This window comes from Pleurodeles waltl, chromosome 9 (assembly GCF_031143425.1).
Source record: "Pleurodeles waltl isolate 20211129_DDA chromosome 9, aPleWal1.hap1.20221129, whole genome shotgun sequence".
Taxonomy (NCBI): domain Eukaryota; kingdom Metazoa; phylum Chordata; class Amphibia; order Caudata; family Salamandridae; genus Pleurodeles; species Pleurodeles waltl.
Window position 1 is genome coordinate 212,232,243 of NC_090448.1, and position 15,546 is coordinate 212,247,788.

Consider the following 15,546-nt stretch of genomic DNA (forward strand, 5'->3'; position numbering starts at 1 on the left):
ACCATCCATTATCCATAATAGAATTTAATATTTCTGTTGGCATGTTTTGTTAAACGTACAAAGGATGGCAGGCTTGCCCTGGAGAAAATGTGTGAGATAATAAATAAAAATAATATGCTTCAGACAGTCATTTTGAGATCACTAATTTCCCAGGCTATTGGAAGTTTGGTGGAGTAATTGGCCAGCTCAGCTAGAAGAGACAAGCCACGAGCTGTGCACTTGCACAGTGGTCCCAACGTGGCAGTCCGCATGTGGTGGTAAATCTATGACCAGCATTTTTTTCGCCTTGTTTGGCCTTTTGTGAGAGGCATGTTGCTGATTGGATTGGTTCGTGAAATTAACGACTATGACTGTTGTTTTGTGCCTCATGTGAAGGTGATTCGTTATATATAGATGAAAAAATCCTCTATAATGTCATTACTGCTGACTGGGGACTGTTTGTAACCTGCTTGCTCTCTGATCCTTTGACCTCTGTGTAACTGAGCAGTAGCATTACTGTATGAGACAGCAGGAGTTGTCAAGCTGTATACAGTTTTGATTGTGAGACTTGTATAATTTTTACATGTGCCCATTTGATAGAGACTTCTAGCTGCAGATTCCTTACCTTAGAATTCCCTGGCGTCAGCTTCGAATCCGAATTTTTTTTCTGCTGAGCAGTATCCTATGCACGCCGTCGGGTGGCGTCGTTCGGATCCACATGCGTCGTCCGGCTCTGCATGCGTCGTCAGCTTCGTTGGAGCCGTCTATGATGTCACAGTTGTCTATATAGACGCTGCCTTGGCGCGTGTACGTCAGTTCTTTTCCTTCCGCGCCGGTTAAGCGCAGATCCGGACTAGAGCTACCCTTTCTTCGACGTTTATTGAGGCTTTTTTTGACTGTTTGAAGTCATGTCTTCGAGAAAGACTGGGTTCAAGCCATGTGGTGCATGTCATCGCACCATGTCGGTGACGGACCCGCATCGTGTTTGCCTTTGGTGCCTCGAGAAGGATCACGATTCCACCTTGTGCTCCGACTGTCGGGCCCTGGCTCCAAAGGCCTTGAGGGAGAGATCCCTTAAGCCTTGCGGCCCGACAGCCGTCTTTGGTCGGCGCGACTCCGAGGAGGTCACAGTCTTGCAGTAGGAGGATGTCGCCGCACCGCTCCCAGAGCCCCAAGTTCTCTTCCTCGCATTCAAGGTCATCTGATCATTCAGGTAAGAGGCACACGAAGAAGAAGTCCAAGCGGACTTCGACTTCGCCAAGCCCGTCGGTGGCGAGGCGTCTAGGGAACGTTGATGTTCCGGGTGCGGTTCCGCAGAGCCGTCGCCAGGGCCGACTGCGTCTTAGCCCTTTTCCGGAGACCAGAGTGACCCCGCTCAAATAAAGGACTTTTACGAGGCCATGCGTCTCGTTTTTGAGCGGGCTGCACCCTCGGGTGGGTCTTTGGGCCCCGTGGGGGTCAGCAGGGGCCCCTTTGGGTTTGACATCGGCGGCTTTGGCCTCGGCACCTTTGGTGACCTCAGGATCCAATACCGAAACCGCCGGTCCCTCACAGTCGACCTCCTCCGGCGTCGAGTCCGACGTCGACGCTTTCTCCACTGGTGCCCACAGGTGGTATCCCCATCATCATTCCAGATGATCCGGAGCGACGTCGTACGACGCCCACTCTGTCTTCGATGGCGCCAATTCTGCCCAGATCATTATCTGAGCATTATTTAGAACAGCCAGGCACAGGAGAGGAATGGGAGGGGTCTGAGGACCCTTTGGAATATGACCTGGAACAGGACTGGTATGAGGATCTAGGGGAGGCCAGTGGACTGGACACATCTCCAGATACTGGCGTGCTCTCTCCTCTTAATGTGGCTACAGAGGTGGGAGCTTCTTGTGCTATGGTGGTGCGTAGGGCAGATGAGGTCTTGGACCTAGACTTACCTATGGTGCCAGTCAGGACGAATCTCCTGACAGAGGTGCTTCACCCAGGGGTGACAACATCAGAGCCGATGCTGCCCTTCAATGAGGTCCTAACAGACGTTCTTCTGGGTACATGGTCCAAACCCAGCACCAAACCCAGCACAGGGGCTCCTGTGAATAGGACAGTCGGTTGCCGCCATAGACCCGCTCCGAGCGACCCTAGTTTCCTGACACAACACCCCACCCCACCCCTGAGAGCTTGGTAGTCCAAGCCTTTACCTCCTGTGGTGCCTTCCCTTCCTCTCCCCCCGGATAGGGAATCCAAGAGGCTGGACCAGCTTGGAAAGAAAATGTTTTCTACCACCAGCCTGGCATTGAGGTCCGTAAACACCTCTTGCCTTTTGGGCCGTTTTTCCCATGCTTTATGGAATACGGTGGCACAGGTGCTGCCCCAGGTCCCCGAGGGCATACTGGACACTCTCGCACAGGCTGTCAAGGATGAGAGAGATGCAGCCAAGTTTACAATCAGGTGTGGATTGGACACGACCGACTCACTGGGCACAGCGATTTCATCGTCAGTGGCCCTACGTCACCACGCCTGGCTACGTTCAACTGGCTTTTCGGGAGATGTCTAGTCAAGTTTGATGGACAGGCCTTTTGATGGTTCTCGCCTTTTTGGTGAGAAGGTAGACTCTGCGCTTGAGAGGTTCAAGGATTCTCGAGCTACGGCCAGATCCTTGGGCCTTTCAGCGCCGGTACGACAGCAGTCTGTCTTTCGCCCCACTGGAGGCTTCGGAAGGGGCGTGGTACCACGCCAGCCACAGTTTAGCCACCATTCTCATGCTTCAAAACATCCCAGAAGAGGATGTGGTTGTGGTATCATCAGACCCAGAGGGTCTGAGCAGAGGTCAGCCACCACACAGCCCCCCTCCACTGCGCCCAAGCCCTCCTAGTATGGTTCTGCAGGACCACGTCCGTCCAGTTGGAGGGAGTATTCAATGTCATCTCCCTCACTGGCACAACGGACAAATGGGTTCTGCAGATCATACGGAAGGACTACTCCCTCCACTTCCAGTCTTTCCCTCCCTATATCCCTCCGACAAAGGAACGGCTGATGGAGGACCATCTGGTTTTGCTCCGCGAGGAAGTTATGGCTCTCCTGGCCAAGGGAGCCATAGAAAGGGTCCCGATGTCAGAAGTAGGCAGTGGTTGTTACTCCCACTACTTTCTGACTCCCAAAAAGAACAAAGGCCTTCGCCCTATCCTGGATTTAATGGGCGTCAATCTCTTCCTCAAGAAGGAGAAATTCAAGATGCTCACTCTTGCTCAGGTCTTGTCTGCCGTAGATCAAGGAGATTGGATGGCAGCGTTGGACTTGCAGGACGCGTATTTCCATATCCCCATCCTGCCAGCCCACAGGCGTTACCTGCGGTTCAAGGTGGGCCACGAGCACTTTCAGTTTACCGTGCTCCCTTTCGGTCTCACCAGTGCCCCTCGGGTGTTCACAAAGATGATGGCGGTGGTAGAAACTCACCTGCGCAGGTCAGGGATTTCCGTCTTCCCCTACCTCGACGATTGGCTTTTGAAGGCTTCCATGCCCCAGGTTCTTGTCACCCATCTCCAGACGATGGCGGACCTCCTGCACTCCCTGGGGGTCACTATCAATGTGCCGAAGTCACACCTGACTTCCTCTCAGAAGCTCACTTTTATCGGAGCTGTTCTGGACACAGTGCAGTATCGGGCCTATCCTCCCAAACTGCGAGTTCAGGATATTCAGGTTATGATACCGATGTTTCTGCCTCTATCCTGGTTTCAGTGAGACAGACTCTGAGGCTGCTGGGACTCATGGCTTCCTGCATCCTGTTGGTCAAGCATGCCAGATGGCATATGAGGGCTCTGCAGTGGGACCTGAAGTTCCAATTGGCACAGCATCAGGGAAATCTTACCAACATATTTCACATCTCAGAGGGGACTGCAAAGGATCTGCAATGGTGGTTAGTGAACTGCGATTGGGTCAAAGGTAGACTCCTCTCCCTTCCCCAACCAGATCTCGCAGTAGTCACAGATGCGTCACTTCTGTGATGGGGTGGCCATCTGTTAGAGGTGGAGATCAGAAGTCACTGGTCTCCGGTGGAATCTGGGCTCCATATCAACTTACTGGAGCTTCGGGCAATCCGACTAGCATTAAAAGCATTTCTTCCTATTGTGAAAGGGAAGGTAGTGCAGGTGTACATGGATAACACTACCGCAATGTGGTACTGCAACAAGCAGGGTGGTGTGGGGTCGTGGACCCTTTGTCAAGAAGCTCTGCGTCTCTGGACATGGCTGGAACACCAGGGCATAATCCTGGTGGTTCAACACCTGGCAGGTTCTCTGAACGCCAGGGCGGACGAGCTCATCTGAAAATGCTTAGCGGATCACGAATGGTATCTCCATCCGGAGGTGGCGCAAGGACTCTTTCAGCATTGGGGAGATCCCTGGTTAGATCTGTACGCCTCCATAGAGAACACGCAATGTCAGCAGTTTTATGCATTGGAGTTTCTAGGGGGGCTATCGCTAGGCAACGCTTTTCATCGCAAGTGGAGTTCAGTTCTGAAGAAAATCAAGAACGACCGGGCCCAAGTAATCCAAGTGGCTCCGGATTGGGCACGGAGAGTCTGGTATCCAGAGCTTCTTAAAATGAGCATCAGTCCTCCAATCAGGCTGCCTGTTCGGGAGGATCTTCTCTCGCAGCAGCAGGGAAAGGTTCTCCACCCGAACCTGTCAACTTTGCGGTTTTATGCATGGAGGTTGAGCGGCGACAGTTGATGGTTTATGACCTCCCTTCCGAAGTCTGTGATGTCATTTGGCGGCCAAGTGTGCCTCTACTAAGTCGATTTACGACTGCCGATGGAAACGTTTTGTTTCATATTGTACAGAGAGGTCTGTTGATCCTATTTCTTCCTCTCTTTCTAATATCCTTTTGTTTATTCTATCTCTCGCCCAAAAGAGTTACTCCTTAGGGACCCTTAAGAGCTATCTTGCTGCCTTATCGGATTTCTTACGCTTGCCCGATCAACCATCTTTGTTTAAGTCTCCTATAGCACAAAGATTTTTGAAAGGACTTGTGCATTTGTTCCCACCTGTGCCTTTCATCATGCCCCAGTGGGATCTTAATCTTGTTCTTACCTTCCTAATGTGTGCTCCTTTTGATCACTATTAAAACAGCCTTTTTGGTGGCAATTTCATCTGCCAGGAGAGTGAGTGACCTGCAGGCTTTAACTTCAAAACCGCCATATCGCACGATATATCCTGAAACAGTAGTGTTAAAAACTCGTGCCTCTTTCCTCCCCAAGGTGGTGACCCCTTTCCATCTTGGTCAAAATATCACCCTGCCCACCTTCTTTGCACCACCGCATCCCTCTAAGGAAGGGGAGTGTCTCCATCGGCTGGACCAAAAAAGAGCGTTGTCGTTCTACCTTGACTGCACAAAAGAGTTCCGGCTGGACGACCAACTCTTTGTGGGCTACGTTGGTGCAAAGAATGGTTGAGCAGTACAGAAAATGTCCATTTCACACTTGGTTGTGCTCTGTATAAAGATCTGCTACTCTTTGGCCAAGAAGCAGCCTCCAGAGGGCTTGAGAGCTCACTCTATCAGAGGGAAGGCTGCTACCCTGCTTTAGCTCGTGGTGTACCCATGTTGGACATCTGTCAGGTGGCAACGTGTGTTTCCTTGAATACGTTTGCAAGACACAACTGCCGGGATAGCCAGGTGCGAAGAGAGGGGCATTTTGCCCGCTCAGTCCTGCAGGACTTTCTAGTATAAAAATATATCCTTCAGACCCACCACCATGGGTTATAGCTTGGGTATCTATTCTTAAGTAAGGAGTCTGCAGCTAGAAGTCTCTACCAGATGAAAAAGTTACTTACCTTCGATAACGAATTATATAGTAGAGACTATATAGGTGCAGATTCCTTACACCCACCCAAGCCTCCCCACTCTGCGGATATTTTTATACATATATATATATATAATTATGTATATATGTTTTTTGGCATTTTTGCTTTTCTTAAAGGCATGTAAGAATTTTTACTTCAAACAGTCAAATGAAAAAGATAAAATTCATAACTTTTAGTTCTTCCATGACTCTGTGCTTCTGGCGTGGAAAGTTGTGAGAAAAAGAACTGAGGTACCCGCGCTGAGGCGGCGTCTATATAGACAACCGTGACGTCATAGACGGCGCCAACGAAGCTGATGACGCACGCGGAGCCGGACGACGCACGCGGATCCGAACGACGCCACCCGACGGCACGAGCAGCGTACTGCTCAGCAGAAAAATTCCGGATTCGAAGCTGACGCCAGGGAATTCTAAGGTAAGGAATCTGCAGCATAGTCTCTCTACCAGATAATTTCTTACCGAAGGTACATAGCTTGTTCTTCTTGCTCCTTCCACGAAAATTCTCAGTCTTAGCATATATTATGACAGAGAGTCTAGTTAGAAGTACCAGGATGAGAACATAAAGTGACAAAATATACTGTATACATTTTATTAAATGAGAGGTCAGGTGAAATTGCATAGCCAGACTTCTTAAACTTGTTTCTGTTGTACATTTTTTTTTTGTAATGCATATAGCTTTTTGGGGGAATTGTGCTGGAAAAGTCACGTTTTGAAACGATATGCCAAACACATATTTTGGAGGATGGGCCCCTATAATCTCTGCATAAAGTACGCCTTGTCTTTCACACCATTAAGGTATTAGGGTATTTCATCAGTGTCCCTTCAGAACCTCTGGATTTGCAGTACACGTATATGAAAACTTTACTGTAAAATTCAGCATCTTTCAGGTGTGCTCTTTTTTAATTTTGCAGGTAGACGCCTCTGTGAGTTCCCTTTAAAATACTGTGCTCACACATTCTTTTTCAAGGCAGGTTTTTCAAACTCACCCCTTTAAAAGCCAACACTGCTTGCAAATGGAACTCCTGTTATAACTGAAGGGAGTCGGCAGGGTCAATAGTGGCAGTTTGTGCGCCAGTTTTGGAAGGTGGTAGTCCCCGAAATGGTTGTAGGGCGAATTTTTCCTTATAAAAATATGGATATTTATTTATTGATTGATTTCCAAATTAAACAGTGTAATTTTGCTGCATACTTCCAGATTTTTAACTGGATGTCTAAGTCGTATGTTTACTCAGAAGAATTGATTCTGGAAAAGGTGTCGTACTGTTTCGAGGCGTTGCTTTGTTGCCTCACACACTTATGAATTGCGCACCTGTAAATCATAATCAATAAGTCATCACTGCTGTCTGCTTTTCACATGAGATTTTCTGTTTACTGTGTTAATACTCCATTGATTGTTGTTTTAATCTCAATCAAAATGAAAAAGCCTCCTGAAATTTGTAGAACTCTATAAAAAGATAATTCTAAAAATAATGTTTTTACTAGATAGCACCATCTATATCAGGGACGTACAATTCAGCAGTGTTGCCTTTTCTGCCAATCAGGAAGCACAGTAATAACTATTTACATGGCAATGGCACAGTGTGCATAGGACCCAGGGCTGGGCATGCCCGTGCCACTTAAGGGATCACACAGAAGTATACAAAAAAGTGATGGATAGAATGCTTGAATTAGTCTCAGCCACTAGTAATTACTTGGGGCCGCATCCCCTTGAAGCCAAGCTATACCTGGCCCATGAGCTATAAATAGGGGTGAAATGGTTCCTGGGTTTTTTGTGTTCGGGTTCCTGGAGTAGCTGGCCTGGCAGTTCAGGCTGGATTGTTACCATAGGAGCACGGTCAAGACTGATTTGCTTGTGGCTAGGTCCAAACTGAGATGACAGGTGCGTAACGTGGCCAGTAAGATTAGGGGAGTGGGAGCTTCAGGGTTCCCGACAACCATGCTGGCAGATCATGTTAAAATATATTACAAGAGAAGCAGAAGGGAAGTTTAATGGAGGGAATGGAATGGAGTGCAGATTGTAAAGGCTACTTAAAACACAATATTGTGTAAAATAACCAAAAAATTTTGAGAACTTTAAAACACAGAGAGACAGTGTGTGTGGGTATGTATGTGTGTGCGTGTGTTTTTGTCTGTTTATGTTAAAAATCCCAGGTGAAATCTGACAGATTAGTCACTGTACCAAACTGAAAACACCTTTACCCCACTAATTACCAGAGAATAGATTTATTAGAGGGGTGTAGAACCACAACCCTCCCACCCCCGAATCGACATCCCTGGACATGGTATGCAAAATAACAATGGACTGAGATGTGGACCTCAGTAATTGCTAGTGGGCGAGATTAATTCAAGCATTACATCCATCACTTTTTTGTATATTTCAGTGTGACACCCTTTTACAAGGAGCACCTCCAAAGACAAAGGGCCTTTATGACGAGCCTGGTAGTCTAAGGACCACCAAACTCGCAGTGATGGTCAGACTGCCGCACTCCAGGTGGTCCGACCACACATTACAACCCTGGCGGTCGGACTGCCAGGGGATCGCCGTCACCGCCAGGAACATGGTTCACGATTGGCTGATGGTGGTCGTACTCGTGGTCAGCTGAACTCAGCATCACAGTGCTGATCACGACTCCTGTTTCCGCCAGTTGGCTGGCGGAAACACTGTACTAGGGGCACAGGTGGGCCACTGAACTGCCCATGGCATGGGCAGTGCAGGGGGCCACTGCCTAGCACCCTCGGAATGAGCACTTTCTGCTGGTGTGCTACAAGACCAATACCGTAGCACTGTTCCTGTCGGGCTGAGAGGCGGGAACGTCGTAATATGATATTCCCACCAGTCAGCCCAGAGGGAACATCATAAATACTGTGGGGTGGGGGGTGAGCCTGTCCAGCCGCCAAACTCGTAATGAGCACCAAAGTGATTCCCTTCAGTGCCAGGAATTTCTATGTTAATGTATGCTTTTTTGAGACCAAAAAATACTTGTGCCTTTAACCATTATTTTTTAAATGTTTTTAAATTGATGATGGCCGGGCAGCTTTCTCAACAGTAACATTTTGCAACATCTATGCCAGAGCAAAACAAGAATTATAAAAAAAACTGGCGGTCTGTGCAAGACCTGTTGACTTTGCTAATGCTTGTTAAATACTGTTTCTGTCACAGATTGCTAGACAACTGATAAGATTTGCGTTGGTCTACCATGAAGCACAGATTTTATGATGGTCCGTTTTCCTAACTGTGCTGCTATAACCTTTCTCATTTTGGGGCTAATACGTAGATAAAGAGCAGAGTCAAGTCAACAATATCTGTATTTCTTTTTGGATTTTCTTGTACTGGTAGTTGTCCATTGTCCCTATTGGAAGTTATGCTTCCATTTTGATTTTCATTGCTTGGATTGTTGTGATTGAAAGTTTTACTGTACATATAGATTGTATTGTATTGTAATTACATTTATATAGCACTTACTACCTGCTCTCCGTGTTCCATTGCTGCACAGGGTCCATGGCAGTTTAATTCATACATGTTTGGGGAATAATTTGATGCCAGGATCGAACAGTTCTGCCTGCTGTATTTCTGTCAGTCATACTGAACATTTGAGCCCTTTAACAGTCTTCATAGACTGGGACAATCTTCCTTGACCACACCTTCTGGTTCAAAATAGAGATTCTTTCACCGGTTACTCTGTTCCGGCAATAATTATAGAGGAGTCTGAGTTCTCCTGTCATTCCACCTGAATAGGCACAGTCCCAGGTATGGTAAAAACCACGGAGTGTGGCACTTGTAATTCTAGGCTGAGGATGCTCGTCCATCCCTGAATTATTATTTATTTCACAGAAGTTGCCTCTCAGGACTACCAGTAAATCCAGGCATGCTGAGGTTCTGCTTATTCCAGTGTTTTGTGGTACCTTGAATGACTTTCAGGAATGTCATGATATATGACCGAAAACCAAGGCTCCCTGTAAGCCAGTCTTGCCATGGCCTAACTCTTTCATTGTTTGACTGGCTCAGTGTTATCTTCAGGCTACCACACTCTGCGTCCTTTGATTAGGAGGACCTAGAACATGACACTCTTATGGATATTATTTTACCTATTTGTTGGCAGAGTTTGACTACAAGGTCCACCTGACTCCTTACCCTAAAGAAATTCTGAATATGACGCTACTAGGTAAGGGGAATGGGCAAGAATCACACTTTATAAGCATGGAGAGTGTAGCACTTACAGCAGCTTGATAATCTCAAGGAGAATACTTGCATACTGTAAACCAACCTAACCCATGCAGAGGATGTGCACACTTTTAAAGTAACTGTGATGGAGACTCACACTTTGTACTACTTACATACTCATCTTGCTTTATGTGAAATAATCCCAGGGATCACTTTGGAGACATGTATAGGAATACACACAGATATATGTAATGATGTTCTGCTTAATTAATTATTTCTGTCTCTCCCATACCTATAGAGAAATGTGAACGTAGGTACCAAATGGGTCGGTATGTAGGGCATGTATGAGTGTGGTGAATGAAAGTCACAACTGAATACACACAAATGGGATACTAACAGGGTCCTTGTGAGGTTCTGACCAAAGCCAACTAGCCCAATGAGGTATTGGTGTGATGGCTGAAACATGTTGACCAAGGGATACATAGGACACTAATTTCTTTCGTGCATCCTCACCTGTTTTTAACTCCATCAGGGTGCCCTTTGAAATTAGAATTAACCCGGAGGGCACCCTAGACTACTTCAAAACTAGGATCCAACCCAGTAAGCAAAGAGCTCCCTTGGCTACCAAGATTGAGCTTTTCTAGATACACTAGGTATTTGGATAAGGCTCTATAATGAAGCATGCCACTTGGCATTCCAGTGGGTGAGTCCTTCTAATACTATAGAGTGATCCCCTTGGGCTGGTATAGAGTCGATAGGCTAAGCATGGTATGGGTTCCCTCCTGTTGTTTTTGTATGGTTAGATGTTTTGGAAGGTGAGCGCTCCCTCCTTCTTGGAATATACTCTGCTGCAAGGAGTATGGTAGAGTTACCACTGCAAATCACAAATCACACTGCCTCAGTAGGCAGCAGTGTATGATTTCTGTGAGAGCTCACGCAGGGAGCTGCTGCATCAATGCAAAAACTCAAAAAAAAAAAAAAGTGATGGATGCAGTGCTTGAATTAATCTCATCCACTGGTAATTACTGAACGCCTCACTCAAGTCCATTGTTTTTTGCTCACTGTTTCTTCTCTCCTACTTCCTTTAAAGAGGAATATGTCAGTGGTGTCTGATTGACCTTAAAGAAACTAATCCACTTTGTGTGAAAAGTGTATGCATGGCAAATAAATGTCTATTTTATAGGTGTTCTGCCTTTTGAAACTGTAACTGCATATAAAAAGATCTGCTTCTAATAACGGTCCCACTAGCAACACTAGGCCATCAGCAAGTGCAGCAGTAGCGTCTCCGCAACAGCTCCAACCTCAGCAACTGCAGATCTTTATCCCCTTGCGTAGTGTTTGCTGAATGCCAGAAACTGAAGCAGACAGGGAGTTTTGCCACAGTAGGCACATGCTATTTTCGGATTGAGGAGGGAGAACCAGATACCTGATTAGATGAAAGCTCTCAACTCTGGCATGACTTTTGGTTTCATTAACTACTAGATTGCCAGTGTTCTCAGGCTTCAGCCTAGACATTTCCCTGCATTTCACCTAAACCACAGGCATCAAAGTGAGAACTCCTGGTTGTTTCAGTGGCAGCCCTAGATCTTCTTTTTTCCTTCAAACAGTGAGATTCTAGAGTCTTGGAGGCAGCTCGGCCTGTGGTTCAGGGGCAAGTTCAGAGCAGGCCTACTGTTCTGAACATGTGCCTCCATCTCTTCCCACAAGCTGAACCTGGCAGAGGAGATGGACACAACCACCACCCTTATACAACTCACCTGATTAGTTTATATGTATTTACATTCAAACTTAAAATTACTTTAAGGTCCTTAACCCCCTCTCCCCCTCAAATTTAGGGACAGCCAGGCTCACAATGCAGCCTAACACTACGGCTGCAGTAGTGTTAAGCTGCCTGCATTAGTACGGCCTCGGCCCCTGCCAAAAACAGTCTACCTGAAAAAAAATCTGCAGACGCCCATGCTAACTAGTAGGTATAAATATAAGTCAGCACAAAGGTACATATTTTTATCTACCTCAGAATGATGAAATAGTGAATTAACCCTGACGGAATTAGAGCTCATGACCTGAAGAGCACTCTCAGTTCTTAACTCACCAAAATATCTAAGTGGGTTCCCAGCAGGTGTGCATCCCACATTGGATGCAACAGACAGGAATAAGTCCATAGTTAGAAGAAGCCACATACTCACACAAGCATTTGCAAAGTGATAGGCCTGGCTTTAATACACTAATGCAGTCAAAAACGTTTGTACATGTCATTGTTGTCATTTGTTATGTCATTAAAGCCAGACCTGTTGGTTTTGACATTGCATTTTAATAATTGGTTACCATCATATTCCATTTTTCAATTTAAAGACTTATTCCACACACACAGCAGTATTGCCATTTAAAATAATTTAATCAGTTTGGGCAGCAGAGCCCTGTGGTGGGACTGGACTTATTAGTTCCCGTTTGAGATAAATATTCCATTCCTCTAGGGTCAAGACAGTGTTGAAGTAATGTGGAACAATCAAACACAAAACAAGAGAATGAGCAAACACTGGCATTGAAGATATGGGGGTGGGGAAAGAAAACATGTTTTCCCGTCTGTGATAAGTGGGTGCTGAAGTGTGGACAATTCTGCAGTTTCTGCTGCTTTCGCATCCACCTACCCTGAATGGAAAAAAGGAGGAATGCAGGTAGGCTACTCTACAGAACAAGATATCCTTTTTCTCCGCAATGAGAATTAGATGAAACAAAGAATTGTCGTCAGTCCAGGACTGTCAGAGGTCAGACACGGACACTATTGCCAATCGGTTTATCATGCAGTGGCTAACCCCTACACATGAGATGTACTGTGACACTGGCCCTCATAACCAGTTGACTGGACTATAGCAACGCCCTCTACGTAGGAATCGCCACACACCTCCTACACACACTTCAGACAACAGAACACCGCAGCCAGACTAACCCACGCACAAAAATCTCTACACAACCAAGGACCCACATACATTACTGAACTTCCATCAACCAACGAGAAGACTACTCTCTGGCTCCGTTTCACTTGCCCATACTCCCCACATCCACCGAAGTATAAGTGAAGGACGCTCCTTCTCCCACATAGCAGCAAAAACCTTGAACAACCTCACCACTCACCTCTGAACCGTCACCTCACTGCCAGAATTCCGAATGGCCCTCAAGACCTGGCTGTTTCGGTTTAGACTCTTCCTTAGGTAGGAACACGCCAGCAGGACATTTCTTGACGGGGCACCATTATGAGAGCTGTGAATGCCCTGGGTGAGTCAAAGCTTGTAGTTTCTGTGAAGGCATCATTTTGACCTAATTGATAGAAGAAGCAGTAACTTCAGCTAATTCCGAACAGACATATTCGTCAGACAAATGTCTCTTAAGCCATGTGGTGTCTTGAGGAGGCAAAATTAGCTACACTGGTTTATAAATAGATACTGTCCAACCCCCAGTACCTTGATTTGCAGCAGTGGACAGCTTTCTGTTAACCTCCAGAGGTCCTCAGAGACCTTCAGTGAGACAGTAAGTGTGGTTTCGTTCAATCCCCAAAAGAGAAACTGATGCGGAGACTGACTTTAGTAGCAAAGATTTCTTATTCGGTTCATGGAAACACAAAGCAGAAGGGATAACAAGCTGTGCAAACAGAATTGCTGTTTTCCTCATTCGGCATACCCTCTGCTCTCCTGCGTAAGAAGCTTTCTTTGGAGAACCCTTCCACATAACCTCTGGCATGCATGGGGTGCCTTGGGCATCAAAGTGGGCTGCAAGGTCGATTCCTCACAAGGGGTTATCATCTGCCATTTTATAGCTCGAAGATGTGAAGTGGTAATTTGTCAGTGCCACCCACTCTTAGTTTTGTCAGTTAATTTAATTAGCGTGGCCAGTGGAAAGTTCAACAGTGTGCTCAAGTGTTTTTGAATTTGAGTTGAGAGTCCTGATTTTTATTGGCCATAGGTTTTTACCCTGCATTTCTGGGGCTTACATTTTTATGTAGCAGTGAATCACATCAGGAGCGTAGTAAGCATCACTGGCTACTAAAGGTGAAATGCCATATAGGGGATAGTTGTTAAGGAAGAAAAGATCAATGTCCGTGATCGCGGCTTCGCCCAGTTTGTGGGAATATCTGTTCAAAAGTCGACCCAGAATATGATTAAGGCAGCTGTAAGATGGCAGCACGAACCGTACAAACCGACTGATTGGGGCCAGCACTAAGGGCGATAAACTAAGTACAAATAAAGTTATGCAGGTCATTGAGCCACTCAGGCCGTGCAGATTAAGCCTAACAGAACATCTGTAGATTCATCTAATATTACATCTTGGTTTTTGACACTGTCCAAATTACCTAGTCGGGGAATTTCAAGATCCGTCATGCAGTGAATCACTTGTGCCCTTTAGTTACATTATACTGGTATGTTTTGACACACACTTTGTACCTGACAGTGTGGCCAGGGTATTCTAGGAGATTGCACAAGAAAACGTATCATCTACATTGAGATAGCCCACCTTTTTATTATCACTTTAGTATCGCAGGAACACTTTAAACATTGTTTTAGGTCCGTAGTGTTTTGGGACTAAGGTTCCACTCTGCTGAGTGATAGAGCATTAGGGTGTCGTGGTCTCAATTACTTTAAATTGATGCATGCAAACTATATTTTTCAGGTGTCTCATATTCCCTGCGTTTACTTTCATGAATAGGCACCTCGCACGGTTGTTGCATTCGTGGGAAGTGGGAACATTTTAATATTATTTAATTCTATGTCAGGACCGGAGGCTCTGATTATGCTTCTCTTTCTATGCTTTATTTTTTACAGCAGCCAATAAAAAACTTTTATTCAAAAAACTACATTTCCCAGTAAAACATATTGATCACATGACCAACCATAGAGTATCTTCCCTATAAAACCTGATGACATGAACACACGTCCTCTTTCTTTGCGACTGAATATGCAACAAAGTCCCAACCTGGAACACACAGGAACAGTCCCATCACCTGAAACATCCTTAAAGCACAAAGTCCAGAACCAGGCTCATCCAGATTCTCTCAACATGGAAACATTGACTCCGAACACGAGGATCTTGAGGGATAACAAACTACCAAAACGGCCAACCATCGAACTTCAAGTACACATCTCCTGTGGGTGGGATAATCCTCGCCTCCGTGTCCTTAATAGAATTGAAAATTCTTGACGCAAAAGCTAGAAAATTTTATATTCTATGTCAGGACCGGAGGCTCAGATTATGCTTGTTCAAAGCTGTGCAACCACCACTGACGCTATATCCACAATCGGTTTGTAATAAAAAGCTTTAAATGTAGATTCAGAAAACCAATCTGAAGCCTTCATGATTTCATTCAAACTAGAACCTAATGAAAAAGATTTTGAAGCCATAGCGCCTCCTGCCGAGTGAGCTCCAAACACCGAAACATCAATAACTGCTTCAGAAAGTAACCAACGCATCCATCTCGCCAGCGTGGCAGAGGAAACTGGTTTAAATGGTTTTTGCAGAGCGATAAGTAATTGCCCCAGAGGTTCTAACTGAAACTCGGTGGCTGGCT

The 15,546-nt window shown here is 46.0% G+C and overlaps 1 protein-coding gene across 2 annotated transcripts in view; it reads left to right on the forward strand.

Moving 5' to 3' along the window:
- SLC25A26 (solute carrier family 25 member 26) overlaps positions 1-15,546 on the forward strand; it is an 875,825-nt gene that overhangs the window by 762,664 nt on the left and 97,615 nt on the right. The gene's annotated exons all lie outside the window — the stretch shown is intronic.